Consider the following 16404-nt stretch of genomic DNA (forward strand, 5'->3'; position numbering starts at 1 on the left):
TTTAATAGTAGCTAGATGCGTTCTCCGGTGATGGAGTAGCCCACCCAGCAGCAACAAATTAAACTAGACATCGGTCTCGGAGGCGATGAGCAGAGTCGCGGCATCCCGTCCTCCCTCCCCCTCCCACCCTCTTCCCCTCCCCCCCCCCCACCTAACTTTACTTTATGATTATTTATTATTTAAGATTATGTCAATACTTATAACTATGTTTTGATGACAATGTTTGCGCTCAGCTGTTATACATAAGAGATATGAATAATGCATGTCACAGTACTGGAAATAAAATGTATATATGCTGTATTTTCACAAAAATAAAAAATACAAGTTAAAAAAAAAAAAAGAAAAAAAAAAAACACTGCCAGGCATTTATTCCAATGTCCAGGTCACTGTGACCCTAAATTCAAAACTCTTGGTGACAACTGTCCGATTTGAGGTGGGTTGAAAAGCACTTTAATACATAACCCTTCCCCACTCTCAGTCACACTTTGAGACCACGTTTTAACAAAATGCAGCCTGCCTTAAAAAAAATAGAAATAGAATAATATTTAAAATAGCACTAGGCATGATTTATTTGAGCACAACCGGCTTTGGCTCTTTCAGTCTTTGCTCTTGCATAAGCATGCTCCTGTGTATTACCCTCCTTCAAAGCAGGTTTTGCATTTAGACAACGCCCCAGTGATATATTATATTATTAACAGGACGAGGGTGACTGTCACTCACTGCAGCTACAAGAACAAGGCACCGAGTTCAAGGTAAATACGACATTAATCATTTAGTGGGCTAACGGCGGGTAGCAGGATAAGGGGGTGCATAATACACAGCACTTCAGGGAGAAAACCAGTTCATCCTTTTAAATAACTTTTATTTTTGTAGTTATTAGAATATGTATGTATGTATGTATGTCTTTATTTATATAGCGCCATAAATGTACATAGCGCTTCACAGTAGTAATACATATCATATAAATAACAGATAATATAAATAACAGATCATGGGAATAAGTGCTTCAGACATAAAAGTAACATTAAGGAAGAGGAGTCCCTGCTCCGAGGAGCTTACAATCTAATTGGTAGGTAGGGAGAACGTACAGAGACAGTAGGAGGGAATTCTAGTAAGTGCGTCTGCAGGGGGCCAAGCTTTATGTATCATGTGTCCAGGATTATCCAGTGCTATTCATATGCTTCTTTAAGCAGATGTGTCTTAAGGTGGGTCTTAAAGGTGGATAGAGAGGGTGCTAGTCGGGTATTGAGGGGAAGGGCATTCCAGAGGTGTGGGGCAGAAAGTGAGAAAGGTTTAATTCGGGAGAGGGCTTTAGATACAAAGGGGTAGAAAGAAGACATGCTTGAGAAGAACGCAAGAACCTTTTATTTTTGTAGTTATTAGAATATGTGTTACCAGGCAGTAATACAATGAGAGTTACCTTTCGTTTTCATGTATGTCCTGGGCACAGAGTTATGGTGAAAATAAAAGGTTTTCTGGCGTAATCTCACCCCTTTTGTGCCCTTACGACTCGGAACAGGCGGTTATTCATCCCGTCTCATACTTTTATTTCTCGCTCGCAGGGCTGAATGAGGGATCTTTTCTTTGTTTCAATATCTTATTGTAAATGGAATCAAAGTGTGAAATACCTCTCAGTGTTTTGTACTGTTAATTTTTTTTTACTTTTAAGGGTCGAATTATCAGCGTCTAGGGACTGCAAATCAGGGTCACATGCAGTGCAGCAAAAAAAACATTCACCTGATTTATCAAATTATTAGATTGCATTGCTTATGTAACAAAAAATGTAATACTGTGCAAAAAAGGTAATATAAAAATAATGTGGTTGTAACATATATATGTAACAGGGATAAAACAGTGAACACAAAATGTGATCAAAATATATAGTGCATCAAGGTATAAAAACTTTTAACCTTATATTATAAGTGGAAGTTCTGCTGCTCGTCAATAATGGTGCCTCAACAGCATAGATCGCATGAAAAGAAAGAAAGAGACAGCGCACAAACTCCCATAGTGTGAAATAGTCAATTATATTATAAACAATTCAAGTGGTATTGATATGCACGTACAGCAAGAAAAAATTTAGTTGGACAGGGCTTGTTTAGGATACATGTTGCCGCTCAGCTCGTCAAACACGATCGTCTGGTTAGTACTGTTGCGTCTGCGTTTAATCTAAAACTTACCCGGAATTGTTCGGGGCTGTTTGCTTTAACACCCGAACTTGGCCGCGCGCCAGCCGCATCTCTTGGCCGCGCGCCAGCCGCATCTCCGTTCAGCGCTAATGGCGCTGAACAATGAAAGCGCCTGCGGCGCCGAAACAAACAAAAAAAAGCCAGCGTCTGCTATAAATTTACTATTTAAAAGTAAATTTACTATTACACACTATGGGAGTCTGTGCGCTGTCTCTTTTTGCATTGTGTGTGTGTGTGTGTGTGTGTGTGTATATACATATATATGTACACTGGCGACACACTTTATTCGAGCTTGGCTAGTCCCACGAATTCAGGTATACCCGGGTGTATTGAGGTTTGTGACTGTTTTCTGCCCGAGTGCATTGAGTTATTTTCCAAGCAGGGATTGAAGCATTTTATTCCCGCTGGCTGCAATACTGCACAGTATATATATATATACTGCATTACAATTCATGAATTTATGCCATCTGGTAGACACGCGAAGCATTGCAGCCTATTAAATCCTAATCATTATCATTTAACAGATCAGCCGCCCATCAGCCAGGCATGAACCCAGGCTGGGAAGGCAAATGCAACGGGGCTTGTCAGAGGTGAGGAGTGGCGCATTCCAGGTATCTGCCAGGTACATACCGGGTATTTGCTCGAATAAAGTGTGTCGGTGCAGTATATAACATAGAAAAAGAACAAAAAGCACTCCGTAGTAATAGTCACTGGTGTGGGTGCAGATCCTATAATGAAGAATAAGCAATACGATACCGTTTGGAAACGAAATCAGCAGGCAGCACTCCAGAATTGAACAAACAAGTGTATTGAAAAAATAAACACATACACTTGCTTGTTCAATTCTGGAGTGCTGCCTGCTGATTTCGTTTCCAAACAGTATCGTATTGCTTATATATGTATATATATATATATATATATATATATATATATATATACAGTGGTCGACAAATCACCCAAAAATCTACTCACCGAACAAAAAATCTACTCGCCACCTAGCTCTGCCCCTAGTCCCGCCCCCAGACCTGCTTTAAAAAAAATTAATTATTAAATTCCTAGTAAGAACAACATTCGTTTTTGACATTAGTTTATTTATTATATTACATTATACTACAATTAGTCCTTTTTACTTGTGTGTGTGTTTGTGTGTGTGTGTGTGTGTATGTATGTATGTGTGTATGTGTGTGTAAATGTCGGATTTAGAAAAAAAGCCAGATGAGAATGACTAGTTTCCTGAACCACATAACTAGTGCCTGGATGCCCCCACGTCACAATATCTAAAGCAGGGGATCTTACCTGATCCGCAGTCCCTCAATGTCCAGGTACCCTCATTCCCGCAATGTTATACATTGGAGGGGAGGTGTTCTTAACTGTCTTCTGGTTTAGGGGGGGTTCCGATGTCTTCCGTGTGAAGCTCGAGAGTTATATCTGGAAGAAAGCAGTATAGGTTATTTCGGTGTAGGGCAGTTAAGATATATAGGGTAAATAAGAGATCCAGAGTTTGAGAGAGAGAGTGTGGGAGAGAGAGAGACAGAGAGAGAGAGTGGGTGAGAGAGAGACAGACAGACAGAGAGAGAGGGTGAGAGAGAGACAGAGAGAGACGAGAGAGAGAGACAGAGACAGAGAGAGACAGAGAGAGAGAGACACACACAGACAGAGAGCGGCACATACACACACAGAGAGAAAGAGAGAGAGACAGATACATAAAGAGACACACAGAGAGAGAGAGAGAGAGAGACACAGAGAGAGAGAGAGAGAGAGAGAGACACAGAGAAAGAGAGAGAATGAGAGAGACAGAGAGAGAGAGAGAACACACACAGAGAATGAGAGACAAAAACAGAGAGAGTGCGACAGAGAGAGTGCGACAGAGAGAGAGCGACAGAGAGAGGGCGACAGAGAGAGGGCGACAGAGAGCGGGCGACAGAGAGAGGGCGACAGAGAGAGGGCGACAGAGAGAGGGAGGGGGCAACAGGGAGAGGGTGAGGGTGACAAGGAGAAGGTGAGAGCGACAGGGAAAGGGTGAGGGCAACAGGGAAAGGGTGAGGGCGACAGGGAAGGGTGAGGGCAACAGGGATGGGTGAGGGAGACAGGGATGGGTGAGGGCGATGGAAAGGGTGAGGGCGACAGGGAAAGGGTCAGGGCGACAGGGAGAGGGTGAGGGCAACAGGGAGAGGGCGAGGGTGACACAGGGAGAGGGTGACAGGGAGACGGAGAGAGGTTGACACACTCACAGACACACAGACTCACTCACAGACATACTCATTCACAGACACACACACACTCACAGACACACACACTCACAGACACACACTCACAGAAACACACACACAACACACTCACAGACACACACACACACTCACAGACACACACACACACACTCACAGACACACAGTCACTCAGTCTGTCACACACACACACACACACACACACACACACACGCACGCACGCACGCACGCACGCACATGCACACACACAGTCACTGTCTCACACTGTAAAATACTCACTCACACACTCACCCACTGTCACTCTCACACTGTCACTCACACACACACACTCACCCGCAAGGCAGGGGGGTTGCACATGGCAGCAGTGGGGCCTCCGCATGGCAGTGGGCCCTCAACACAGCAGGAGGGCCTCTGCAAGGCAGGGGGGGTTGCACATGGAAGCAGGTTCCTCCGCACGGCAGGAGGGCCGACACCACCGCAACACTCCCCTCCCCCCCCGGAGCGGAAGCGGACGCCGCCGCAGCACCCCCCCAGAGCGGAAGCAGATGGCACCACAGCACCGCAGCACCCCCCCCCCCCGAAGTGGACGCCGCACCCCCTCCAGAGGCGGACATTGCCGCTGCAGCCTATCTCACGCCTGGGGTAAACAAGCGGGGACACCCCCAGCCTACGTCCCGCCCCGGGCAGCAAGCGGGGACCCCCCTCAGCCTACCTCCCATCCCGGGCAGCAAGCGGGGAACCCCCCAGCCTACCTCCCGCCCGGGCAGCAAGCGGGGATCGGGGGCAGGGGGGGAGGAGATGGAGGGGCAGGGGGGGAGGAGATCAGGGCAGGAGGGGGAGCAGATGGGGGGAAGGAGCTAACCCAGAGCTGCCATCCGGCCCTCTTCCCCGCGTCAACCCAATCAGGGAGGGAGATTATTTATTTATTTTTAAAAAATTGGCGCGAGCAGGGGAATTCATAGAGCCACAGCACGGCTCGCCAGCGGCCTAAATCCACTCTCCACGGGCATGTGGTTATGCGTATTTGTCGAACACTGTATATATATTTATATATATATATATAAAAGATATATAAGACAGCGCTTGTAATAACATACACCCAAATTGCTGCAACTTCTGGTCCTGACTAGCAAGACGACCCACCCTGCACAGATGCCTATTAACAATCATATAAATATGTACAATTGTGGTATGGAACAGGATGATGAAATAAAATATAACGTATTAAAAATAAAAAATGAAAAAAGTGAAAAATAGTGCAAACATATAATTAACAATAACATATATCATAAATGAAAAAATCTCAAAAATCTAATCATAAAAACTATATAAAATGTTGAACAATAGAAAAAGTCTATGAAAAATTAAAAATAAAAATAAAATGTGAAAAAACCTTTAAAAAGAAAAATGTGGTCCGTGCAGCTTCCTTCTTGGGGTCAACAACCTCCCAACGATACCTATTAGAACAAAAGTTCATGTGTAAAATCTGATATAAATGGTTTAATTTACCATAAACATAGACAATTGCACACTCACACTTTTTCAGTATATTAAAAGCGTTTTATGGGACAAGCCCATGCACCAGACAGACGTCAGACTTCCACTGCTTCCTTCCGTTCCAAGTGGTTGTGTAAACCGCAAGGCTTTGCTGCTGCTGGTGTCACCGTCTCAGCATCTCTCCGACAACACGGATGAGCAACTTGCGGTACCTAGTCTGCACGGCTCTACACGAACCCTCTCCAATGAGATGACAGGGAACTTCTGGGCTGCTCCACCACCGTAGCTCCTATACCACGTGACCCTACGCGTTTCTTCCATCTCAGCGGATTTCATCAGGGGATGGACTATCGTTGTAATGACTTGCTTTTTATAGTGCTTTAGTCCAATAGAACAAATCAAACCCAAATGGTTTTAATCAATTAAATTAATTCAGGTCATCTGTGCTGGGTGTTGACAGAGTAACAAATCACTTAAGAGAGGACAATAATTAGATTGCACATATCACAAATGGCCATAAGGAAGTATAACATATAGCTAACAAAACATACTAGACCATAAAATATGATAATTTGTCATTGTTGTTCTAAAAAACATAAAACACTATATGACTAATGTTGTTAACTCCTATATAACATAGAATGTCATATGAATCAGTTGTAATACTTTCATAGTACAATGTTATCTAAAACGTCATAGATGGTTGAAACTCCCCATAATGAAAAATGTCATAACAAATGTTTATATAAATATAATGAATAACTAAAATGAATATTAAACAATAAACTAAATTAGACAAGTAAATATCATAAATATCTAAGCTTGAAAAATTTAATCACACAACTTATACACTGATTAGTGAAACGATGTGTGATTTAAGGAACAAATACAGTTAAATCGTTATATCCGCAAGCTGACCCTCATGCGGCATTTTACATTAAAAGGGGAACCAAATCACCAATGTAATTTCAACACTCAGGAAATTGAGTGCATTAATGCTCTTACTTCCTTTTTGGTAGAATCAGAGACCAATACCATTTGCAACAGTACACAAACATCAGCTAAGTTTAATACATTGATAGACCCTCTCAAGAAAAGAATAGCAATTGAAGATCCATTACTTGAGAATTCATTATCAAATATAACCGTTCATGATGAAGAATCAAATACACCAATAGATTCCAATCAATCTTATAATCTAGACCCTGCGAGCAACATATTATATAGGTCATCACCATTTGCTCCGAAGTCGGTATATTTCCCCTATCAATCTAAGGGGAACTTTATCGACACTTTTTACACATTGGTCCTCAGAGACCTTGAACAGTTATGCCAAAACAATATGATACTAAAACACAACAATCTGACCAAAGAAGAAAATGCTACTATGACTAGTATTAAGAACAATTATGATCTTATAGTTCGCCAGGCAGACAAGGGTGGAGCTATTGTCTTACAGGATCGTGTTGACTATCTACGCGAAGCCCATCATCTTTTAAATGACACTGTATCCTATACTATATTAAACGAGGACCCTGTTATGGGGTATCAATTGGAGTTTCAAAATCTCCTCCAGGAAGCACTCAGTATAGGAATCATCACTAAGTTAGAGCAAAAAAATGTATTCACCAAACACCCTAGGACACCTATATTTTATCACCTTCCAAAATTGCACAAAGATAAAGCTAATCCACCAGGGAGGCCTATAATATCGGGGGTGGGATCGATGACATCCAATTTGTCCCAATATATTGACTATTATCTACAACCTTATGTCACAAATTTACGTTCACATATTAGGGACACTTTGCATGTCATCGATTCCACCTCTGATATTTGGAAGGATACCTATCACTGGGCTACATGTGATGTATCTTCACTATACACTTGTATTGATCACACTAAAGGTATCCAGGCTATTAATCACTATTTTGAGTTAGATACTAATCTTCACCCTTCACAGAAGACTTTTCTTTTAGCATGCATTCAATTCATTTTAAGTCACAATTACTTTTTATTTGAAGATATTTACTACTTACAAATCTGTGGAACGGCTATGGGCACCAGATTTGCCCCCAGCTATGCTAATCTCTACATGGGACTGTGGGAGAGTACCCATGTTTGGAAGAATGCTTGTCTGGGTGGCGGTCTGGTGTACTATGGCCGTTTCATAGATGATATTATTCTTATTTGGGATGGTGATAGGGAGATCCTGGAGGAGATTTTGATATCCTTTAATGACAATGAGATGGGTTTAAAATGTACACACACTATACACCCGACTACCATAGTCTTTTTGGATTTGGAATTATATATTGGTAGAGAACACCTAATTCAGACGAGGACACACTTCAAATCAGTGTCTACCAATAGTTATTTACATTATGGTAGCAACCACTATAAAAAGTGGCTAAATAACGTGCCCAAAAGTCAGTTCTATAGACTTAGGCGTAACTGTTCGGAGGACACTGATTTTATATTACAGGGAAAAGCTTTAGCTATGAAGTTTCAAGAGAAGGGTTATGATATGTCTGTTGTAAACAAAGCATTTCAGGATGCTAGTCTTATAAAAAGAGACACGCTACTAGAACAATCAAAAAACAAATCTAAATCATTACGTGAGAGTAGAAAGAAGGATTGTAAAACAAATAATGCACCAAAATTCATCACACAATTTAATCAATCTGCTCATGAAATTAAAAAGATCTTAAACTGCCACTGGAACATAATACGTAATGATTCTGTAATTAGCCATCTAGTACCTGAATATGCTCCAACTGTATTTAGAAAAGCGAGGAGTATTAAAACATTGCTGGCTCCGAGCAAACTAAAATCTAAAAAGATTACCAATTTAAATCTGGCCAAAAAGGTGGGGAATTTTGGATGCGGGAGAGGCCGTTGTCTTACCTGTAAACACTTGACAAAAACCAACAAATTTACATCATATTCAAATGGTACTTCATATGAAATAAAAGATCATATAAATTGTTTAAGTGAATATGTTGTGTATCTCATTTCTTGTGAATGTGGCACACAATATATAGGCCGAACATCTAGAGCTCTAAGTACACGTTTCTTGGAGCACCGGCGAAATATTATTAATGGGTGCCAAACACACAGCCTTTCCCGTCATTTCTGTAATAACCACAACAAAGATCCCAAATCCCTCTCTGTTATGGGTATTGAGTTCATTCCCCCCTCCTATCTGGGAGGAGATCATTTTCAGACGTTATGCACTCGAGAGACTTACTGGATTTATATTTTGGATACTACATATCCCAAAGGACACAATGACCATATTGATATTAGTACCATAGTTTGAACACTCTTGGGTGTTCCTCCAGAGGTCTGGTTTGAATGCTATGCATTCCCTCTGGGCTATGGTCATTCATGTGGTCATTATTAGTCACTTTATATCATTAGATTATATGCAGCATTGGGAGGTCGGCTTGTAGGGTACTCAGCATATTGCTCTGTACAATTTATCTCCACAAATAATCACTCATTACATTTATTCATTCACATTTATTAATCAATACATTCATAATATATTTCTTTATTTTGCACATATTTTTACACATATGTTCACGTAATTTTCATATATATAATCATAATTCACAACATATTCTACATTTCAACACCATATATTGTTATAATCCATTTACACATATTTATTTCCATAAATTATTAGCACTTATATCCCATAGGATTGTTCACTGCACATTAATATATAGTCACTATTTGTTACACATATCACATGTATGGTTAGCTATACTTCTTCCTCTGTCTTTGCTTTGGATCCATCTAATTTTGCCTCCTCTGACTCCACGCTGGAATCTATAAACAAGGTAATACTTTGGGAAAATTTACAACCAAAGCCCAGCATTGTTGTCACTCAGTACGATTATGTATTGACTAAAAGTAATCTGGGCATTTATATCTCTAAGATACCAATGATGAATTGATATTTATCAAAATGGGGGTAATCATTAATGGTCATTTCTATCTAACTGAGTCTCAAATAGTAGTCCTTCAAATATAGGTCACTTTGAATTTATTCTGACACGTAAAATTCTAATATATGTATATACGTATTATTATCTCTATATAGGTATTCTAATACATAGTTATCATTTACTAATAATGTGTTTTTCAAAATTATGCTGTGTTCACGATTAAAATAAAATTAAATAATATATATATACCTTTTCTAGTTCTTAATATAAATATAATTTAATACATTCTTTCTAGTTCTTACTACTAATATTTGTCTTTATGTACATGTATACAATCTCTCATACTCAATGGGGTCCTCACAAAATGAATTGTCTTATTGATGTGTATCATGTGTATTATAGTACTGCTCTAATTAGATTATTGGCTAATTACACTAATTACCTCCCTATAAATACCATGGACTGGTGCTTACAGGGTACCCCTGAAGAAGTCGTCATTTGATGACGAAACGCGTAGGGCGTGGCTAGATTGCGGCCGCCATTTGCCCACGAACACAGCTGTACTTGCACAGAGACTTTGGGCTCCCGTGTGCGCTCGTTGCGGCCATTGCTCAGCTGAACTGAGGACTCTCAAGACTTTGTTTCCTGGTGGGACCCGTTCCGCTGTACACGCTGAACACCAAAGGCGAGGGATTCTGTTTCCGGTTCCTGCTGTATGGAGGAGGTCCACGTGACGACGCCACTGATCTAAGCTGGACGCTGATGCTGGAGCTGCTGGCACATGAGAGCCTATCTCATACACGCTTATTATTGCTGTACCTTTGTGAGTGGGCATTTTATAGATTTTATGTTCCTTTAATACATTTTTATTATGGTAATGCACTAGGTGTGCGCCTGTTTCTTTCTTTTTCTTTTATATATATATATATATATATATATATATATATATATATATATACACACATATATATATATTGCAAGAGGGAAAAAGAGCCCAAAATAAAGCACTCTAGTTTGCCTGGCAGTACAAATACACAAAATTTTATTGAAGGTTGTCACAGAACATAAGTTTAAAATACAAAACACAGAAAGTTTTAAAATAAGGCATGGACCCCCTATATAGCAAAACTTGTTTTATCCTCTAACCAGAGTGTCCCATAATGGACAATACAAAGGTCTGAATTAACAGAATAAATGCTCTAAAGTACCTGACAGGGTGGAATTAGTACAGTTAACTGCAGATAGAGAATGGTGGCTAAATAGCGTGGAAAATACAGAGACAGCAATACACTTCTATCTCCCTTAAATCTGGGATAAATACAGAGTAATGCAGTGTCAGTAAGACTCAATGTACAGCACACATGTTGTAGTCAAAATTGCACACCATAATCTGCAGCAGCAAAATACACAATACATCACCTTTATATATATATATACACACACACAACAAAAAAGATTCCCAAAGGGAGCACATGGGTATACCAAGAACAATGATAACAATTAATTTATTAAAGAAACAATAAAAATAGGGGAGAAAATGACCACTCCCCCAAGAAAACAAGCGTCGAAATGCTCGTTGGAGTGGGAGCTTGGCTGGGGGACCCCTCCTCCTATTGAAGGGACTAAGGCCTCGGTCCCGCTGCGCTCGTTGGCGCGGGCGGCCACACGCGAGTTCCCCACCAGCAGGGGAATCCTCGCGAGCCGGTCCCGGTCCCCCCTGGCGGCACAGCTGACTACACGCTGTGGCGCGTCAGCCGCTAGGAGACACAAGAGAATGGTGTTTCCTAGCGTTGACGCGTCACGTGGTGTGGCTGTGAGCCAATGGGGAGGGGAGGCTTCGGGAGGAGGAGAGGCTTCGGGGAGCGGGGAGGAGTGTGGAGTGAAAGCAGGTGAGTGCCTGTCTGTATATGTGTGTGCCTGACTGCGTGTGTGCCTGTCTGTCTGTGTGTATCTGAGTGCGTGAGTGCCTGTCTGTGTGTGTCTGACTGCGTGCGTGCCTGTCTGTCTGTGTGTATCTGAGTGCGTGAGTGCCTGCCTCTGTCTGTGTGTGTGTGTGCCTGAGTGCGTGAGTGCCTGCCTCTGTCTGTGTGTGTGTGTGTGTATGAGTGCGTGAGTGCCTGCGTGTGTGTGTGTGTGTGTGTGTATGTGTGTATGTATGAGTACCTGCCTGCGTGTGTGTGTGTGTATGTGTGTGTGTATGAGTGCCTGCGTGTGTGTGTGTTTAAACTTTACCTTCAGCAGCTCCAGCTCCAGCCCGAGTCCGTGGAGGGAGGGGGGGGGGGGAGAGTAGCGGGTCCCTCCTGCAGCCCGTGGAGGGAGGGTAGGGGGGGAAAGTAGCGGGTCCCTCCGCTCAAGCCACGCCCCCCCTCCCTGTCAAACCTCCCACTCCCGCCCACCTCCCGCTCCGGCTCCCGCTCCCTACAGACCGCATATCGCGGTCTGTGTATCTCAGCGCACCGCCTGTCTGCAGTGCGGGTGCGCTGACTCTGGGAGCGGGGCCTTAGCCTTACATGTGCTCATATGCTACCTCATTGGCGGTGATGTATCATGGACTTTACACTTTATACTTATCTGGATGCTGTACTTATAGAGACAGGCTACTCTGCATTTATTGCATGCTGATTGTGAACAGCACACTTACCAGTGTCTCATTGCTTACTCTTTTGAGATTTTTATAGAAATGCGACAATATTATAAAATCTCTTAATGACAGGGTTAATAAAACTGTAATTCCTGAAGAAAATTAGATACTTATGACTTTATACAGTATATCAACAGGGTTAGCACTAAAAGTGCATGAATATTGCAACAGCAAACAAACAACTTTGTAATTTATAAACAGTGTATAACTTTAAAAGGATCAAAGGGAAAGAAATTAGGTTTTACCTTTTAGTACAGTGGTTCCCAAACTTTTTCCGCTCAAGGTTCCCAAAGGCGATCAGGATTTTTCCGTGGCACCCAAAGTAAAAACAAAGTTGTATATACATACCTAACAGTTGCAGTGCGCAGTTGGTGTCTCTCTCAGACACACTCTCCTCTCTCTCTCTCTCAGACACACCCACACACTCTCTCTCTCAGACACACTCACACACTCTCTCTCTCTCTGACACACTCTCACACTCTCTCTCTCTCTCAGACACACTCACACTCTCTCTCTCTCAGACACACTCACACACTCTCTTTCTCAGACACACTTACACACACTCTCTCTCACACACACTCACACACTCTCTCTCTCAGACACACTCACACACACTCTCTCTCTCTCTCACACACACACACACTCTCACACACACTCTCAACATCTCACAGACACACACTCTCACCCTTTCACAGACACACACTCTCACCCTCTCACAGACACACACTCTCACCCTCTCACAGACACACACTCTCACCCTCTCACAGACACACACTCTCACCCGCTGACAGACACACACTCTCACCCGCTCACAGACACACACTCTCACCCTCTCAGACACTCTCACTCTCACCCTCTCAGAAACTCTCACTCTCACCCCCTCACTCTCTCAGACACTCTCACTCTCTCAGACACTCTCACTCTCTCAGACACTCTCACTCTCTCAGACACTCTCACTCTCTCAGACACTCTCACTCTCTCAGACAGACACTCTCACTCTCTCAGAGAGACACTCTCACTCTCTCAGACAGACACTCTCACTCTCTCAGACAGACACTCACTCTCTCAGACAGACACTCACTCTCTCAGACACTCTCTCTCACACACACACACACACACACAAAAATTACCTCCACACCCCCAATACATTTAAAAATTACCCCCACACCCCCAATACATTTAAGAATTACCCCCACACCCCCAATACATTAAAAAATGACCCTCCTTGGGGATGATGGTCAGGCCGGTGGCTTGCGGGGGGGGGACGGGACGGTGGGGGACAGCGGCATGCCGGTGATGTGGGGGGCAATTCTGCGGGGGGGGGGGCAGACGGCCCAGTGCTGCATGGGACGGCGGCAGCATGGTGTGGCTAAATGGCCCGGTCCCTGCACATCAGTGCTGCGGGGGCCTGTACTACGTTGGGGGAGGGCCGGTGTGCTGCGTGGGGAGGGTGATGGTGCACCGATGCTGCCGGGGGGTGGCGGTTTTGGCCGGGGGGGTGGGGTGTAAGTGCTGCTGGGAGACATCTGTCTCCCGGTGCTGCTCCTCCAGCGCGCACAGGGAGAGGCGGCGCCGGGTTCAGCATTTATTTTTATTTTTAATTTACTGGCCCTTGTTTCCCGCTGCTGGCGGCCCTGATCGCGGCGCCCCTCTAGCCAAGCGCACAGTTTGGGAACCACTGTTTTAGCACCTTGCTGGGACAGAAACATTGGAGCTTGTGTGCTTTTTGGTATTTTATTACACTTATTTGCATTTCTTAGACAGGTCTGCAACCCCGCCTTTCACCACTATCACCCAGCACACAGCACTTCCACTGCAGCAAGGGATTCTGGGACATGACATGCAAATGAGCACACAGAGCAACCTTTTGCTTCAAAACCATTAACATAATATATATATATATATATATATATATCTACTATATATTTGTGAAATCACTGTATGTCTGCGTCCCAAGGGTCAATCGCATTGGACCTTGGCCCTGTCACTCCGGCTCAGGCCATGCCCGCCTCCGCACACCTCTCATTGGCCTACGTCCAACACCAATGCCACACTGTCCCACCCCTCACTGACTCTCATTGGCCTGCGTCCAATGGCCGCCCCCGCACACCTCTCATTGGCCTGCATCCCACCCCTCACTGACTCTCATTGGCCTGCGTCCAATGCCCGCCCCCGCACACCTCTCATTGGCCTGCGTCCAACACCAATGCCCTAATACAGTGTTTCCCAAACTGTGCGCCGCGGCGGCGCCCTGGTGCGCCGCGGCTTGGCTAGAGGGGCGCCGCGATCAGGGCCGCCAGCAGCGGGAAACAAGGGCTGCTAGCTCATTTAAAAAAAAAAAAAAAAACCTCTGAGGGGAAGCAGAGGAGCGGTCACGTGACCGCTCCCATCCAATGGGACTGCAGCCTGCCCGGCATTGCAACTTCAGTGCCCGGCATTGCAACTACAAAGCCACCAGACAGCAGTGTGTGTGTGTGTGTGTGTGTGTGTGTGTGTGTGTGTGTGTGTGTGTGTGTGTGTGTGTGTGTGTGTGTGTGTGTGTGTGTGTGTGTGTGTGTGTGTGTGTGTGTGTGTGTGTGTATGTATATATGTGTGGTGTGTGTGTGTATATATGTATATATGTGTGGTGTGTGTGTGTGGTGTATATATATATATATATATCTTATACTATATTAGTGAAAGCACTGTATGTTTGCCTGCCTGCCTGCCTGCATGCATGCATGCCTGCCTGCTGGATGTCCGGTGTCCCTAGCGGCAATCTCATTGGTCCCATGGGCCGCCCGCCCCCGCACACCTCTCATTGGCCTCACACACTCACACCACCCCCTTGGCCCGCCCCCCACACCTCGCATTGGCCTGAGGCGGAGTGACGGGCCAAAGGTCCACAAAAAAAAAAAAAAAAAAAAAAAACACACACACACACACACACACACACACACCTCACCCCCCCCCCCAAGCTCACACCCCCCCCCAAGCTCACACCCCCCCCCCAAGCTCACACACCCCCCCCCCCCCAAGCTCACACCCCGGCGCCGCTACAGTCAGCGGGGGAGCGGAGCGAGCGCCCGGGACACACGCGGGGGAGCGGCCACAACACGCTGCCTCCCGCCTCACATCCACGTGGGAGCGGCCGGATGGGTGAGGCAGCATACCCACGGGCCTCGCCGCACGCTCCTCGGCACCGGCTCACCTCTCCCACCCCCCTCACAGCAAAGACCAGCCTACCCGGCGCCGCCTGCAACGCTCCTCGGCACCGCCGCCTCACCTCGAGCCGGAGGGCAGCGGGGGGGCTCCCGCCCTGCAGGAGGCCTCACCTCGAGCCGGAGGGCAGCGGGGGGGCTCCCGCCCTGCAGGAGGCCTCACCTCGAGCCGGAGGGCAGCGGGGGGGCTCCCGCCCTGCAGGAGGCCTCACCTCGAGCCGGAGGCAGCGGGGGGGCTCCCGCCCTGCAGGAGGCCTCACCTCGAGGAACATGCTGCCGACTGCAAGGTAAGCAGCTCTCCCCCCACACCCCCCCATTCCTTCATTGCCAGCCTCAACCCTCCATACATACACACACACACACACTATATATATATATATATATATATATATATATATATATATATATATATATATATATATATATATATATATATACATACACATACACATACACATACACATACACAGAGACACACACACACACAGAGACCACACACACACACACATGTAGGCGCACACACACACATGTAGGCACACACACACACGCACACACACACATGTAGGCACACACACACGTCCACAGACACACACATGTAGACACACACACACATGTAGACACACACACACACATGTAGACAGACACACACGCACACACACACACACACACACACACACACCTATACAGACACACGTA

The 16404-nt window shown here is 44.8% G+C and overlaps 1 protein-coding gene across 1 annotated transcript in view; it reads left to right on the forward strand.

The window, feature by feature from the left end:
• The first annotated feature begins 675 nt into the window (after nucleotides 1–675).
• LOC142496967 (NXPE family member 4-like) overlaps nucleotides 676–16404 on the forward strand; it is a 48344-nt gene continuing 32615 nt past the window's right edge. The window contains exon 1 of the mRNA XM_075604106.1: nucleotides 676–752. The gene's annotated coding sequence lies outside the window, so the exon portion shown is untranslated. The remainder of the gene's footprint in view (nucleotides 753–16404) is intronic.

The sequence above is a fragment of the Ascaphus truei genome, chromosome 6 (genome assembly GCF_040206685.1).
Source record: "Ascaphus truei isolate aAscTru1 chromosome 6, aAscTru1.hap1, whole genome shotgun sequence".
NCBI lineage: Eukaryota > Metazoa > Chordata > Amphibia > Anura > Ascaphidae > Ascaphus > Ascaphus truei.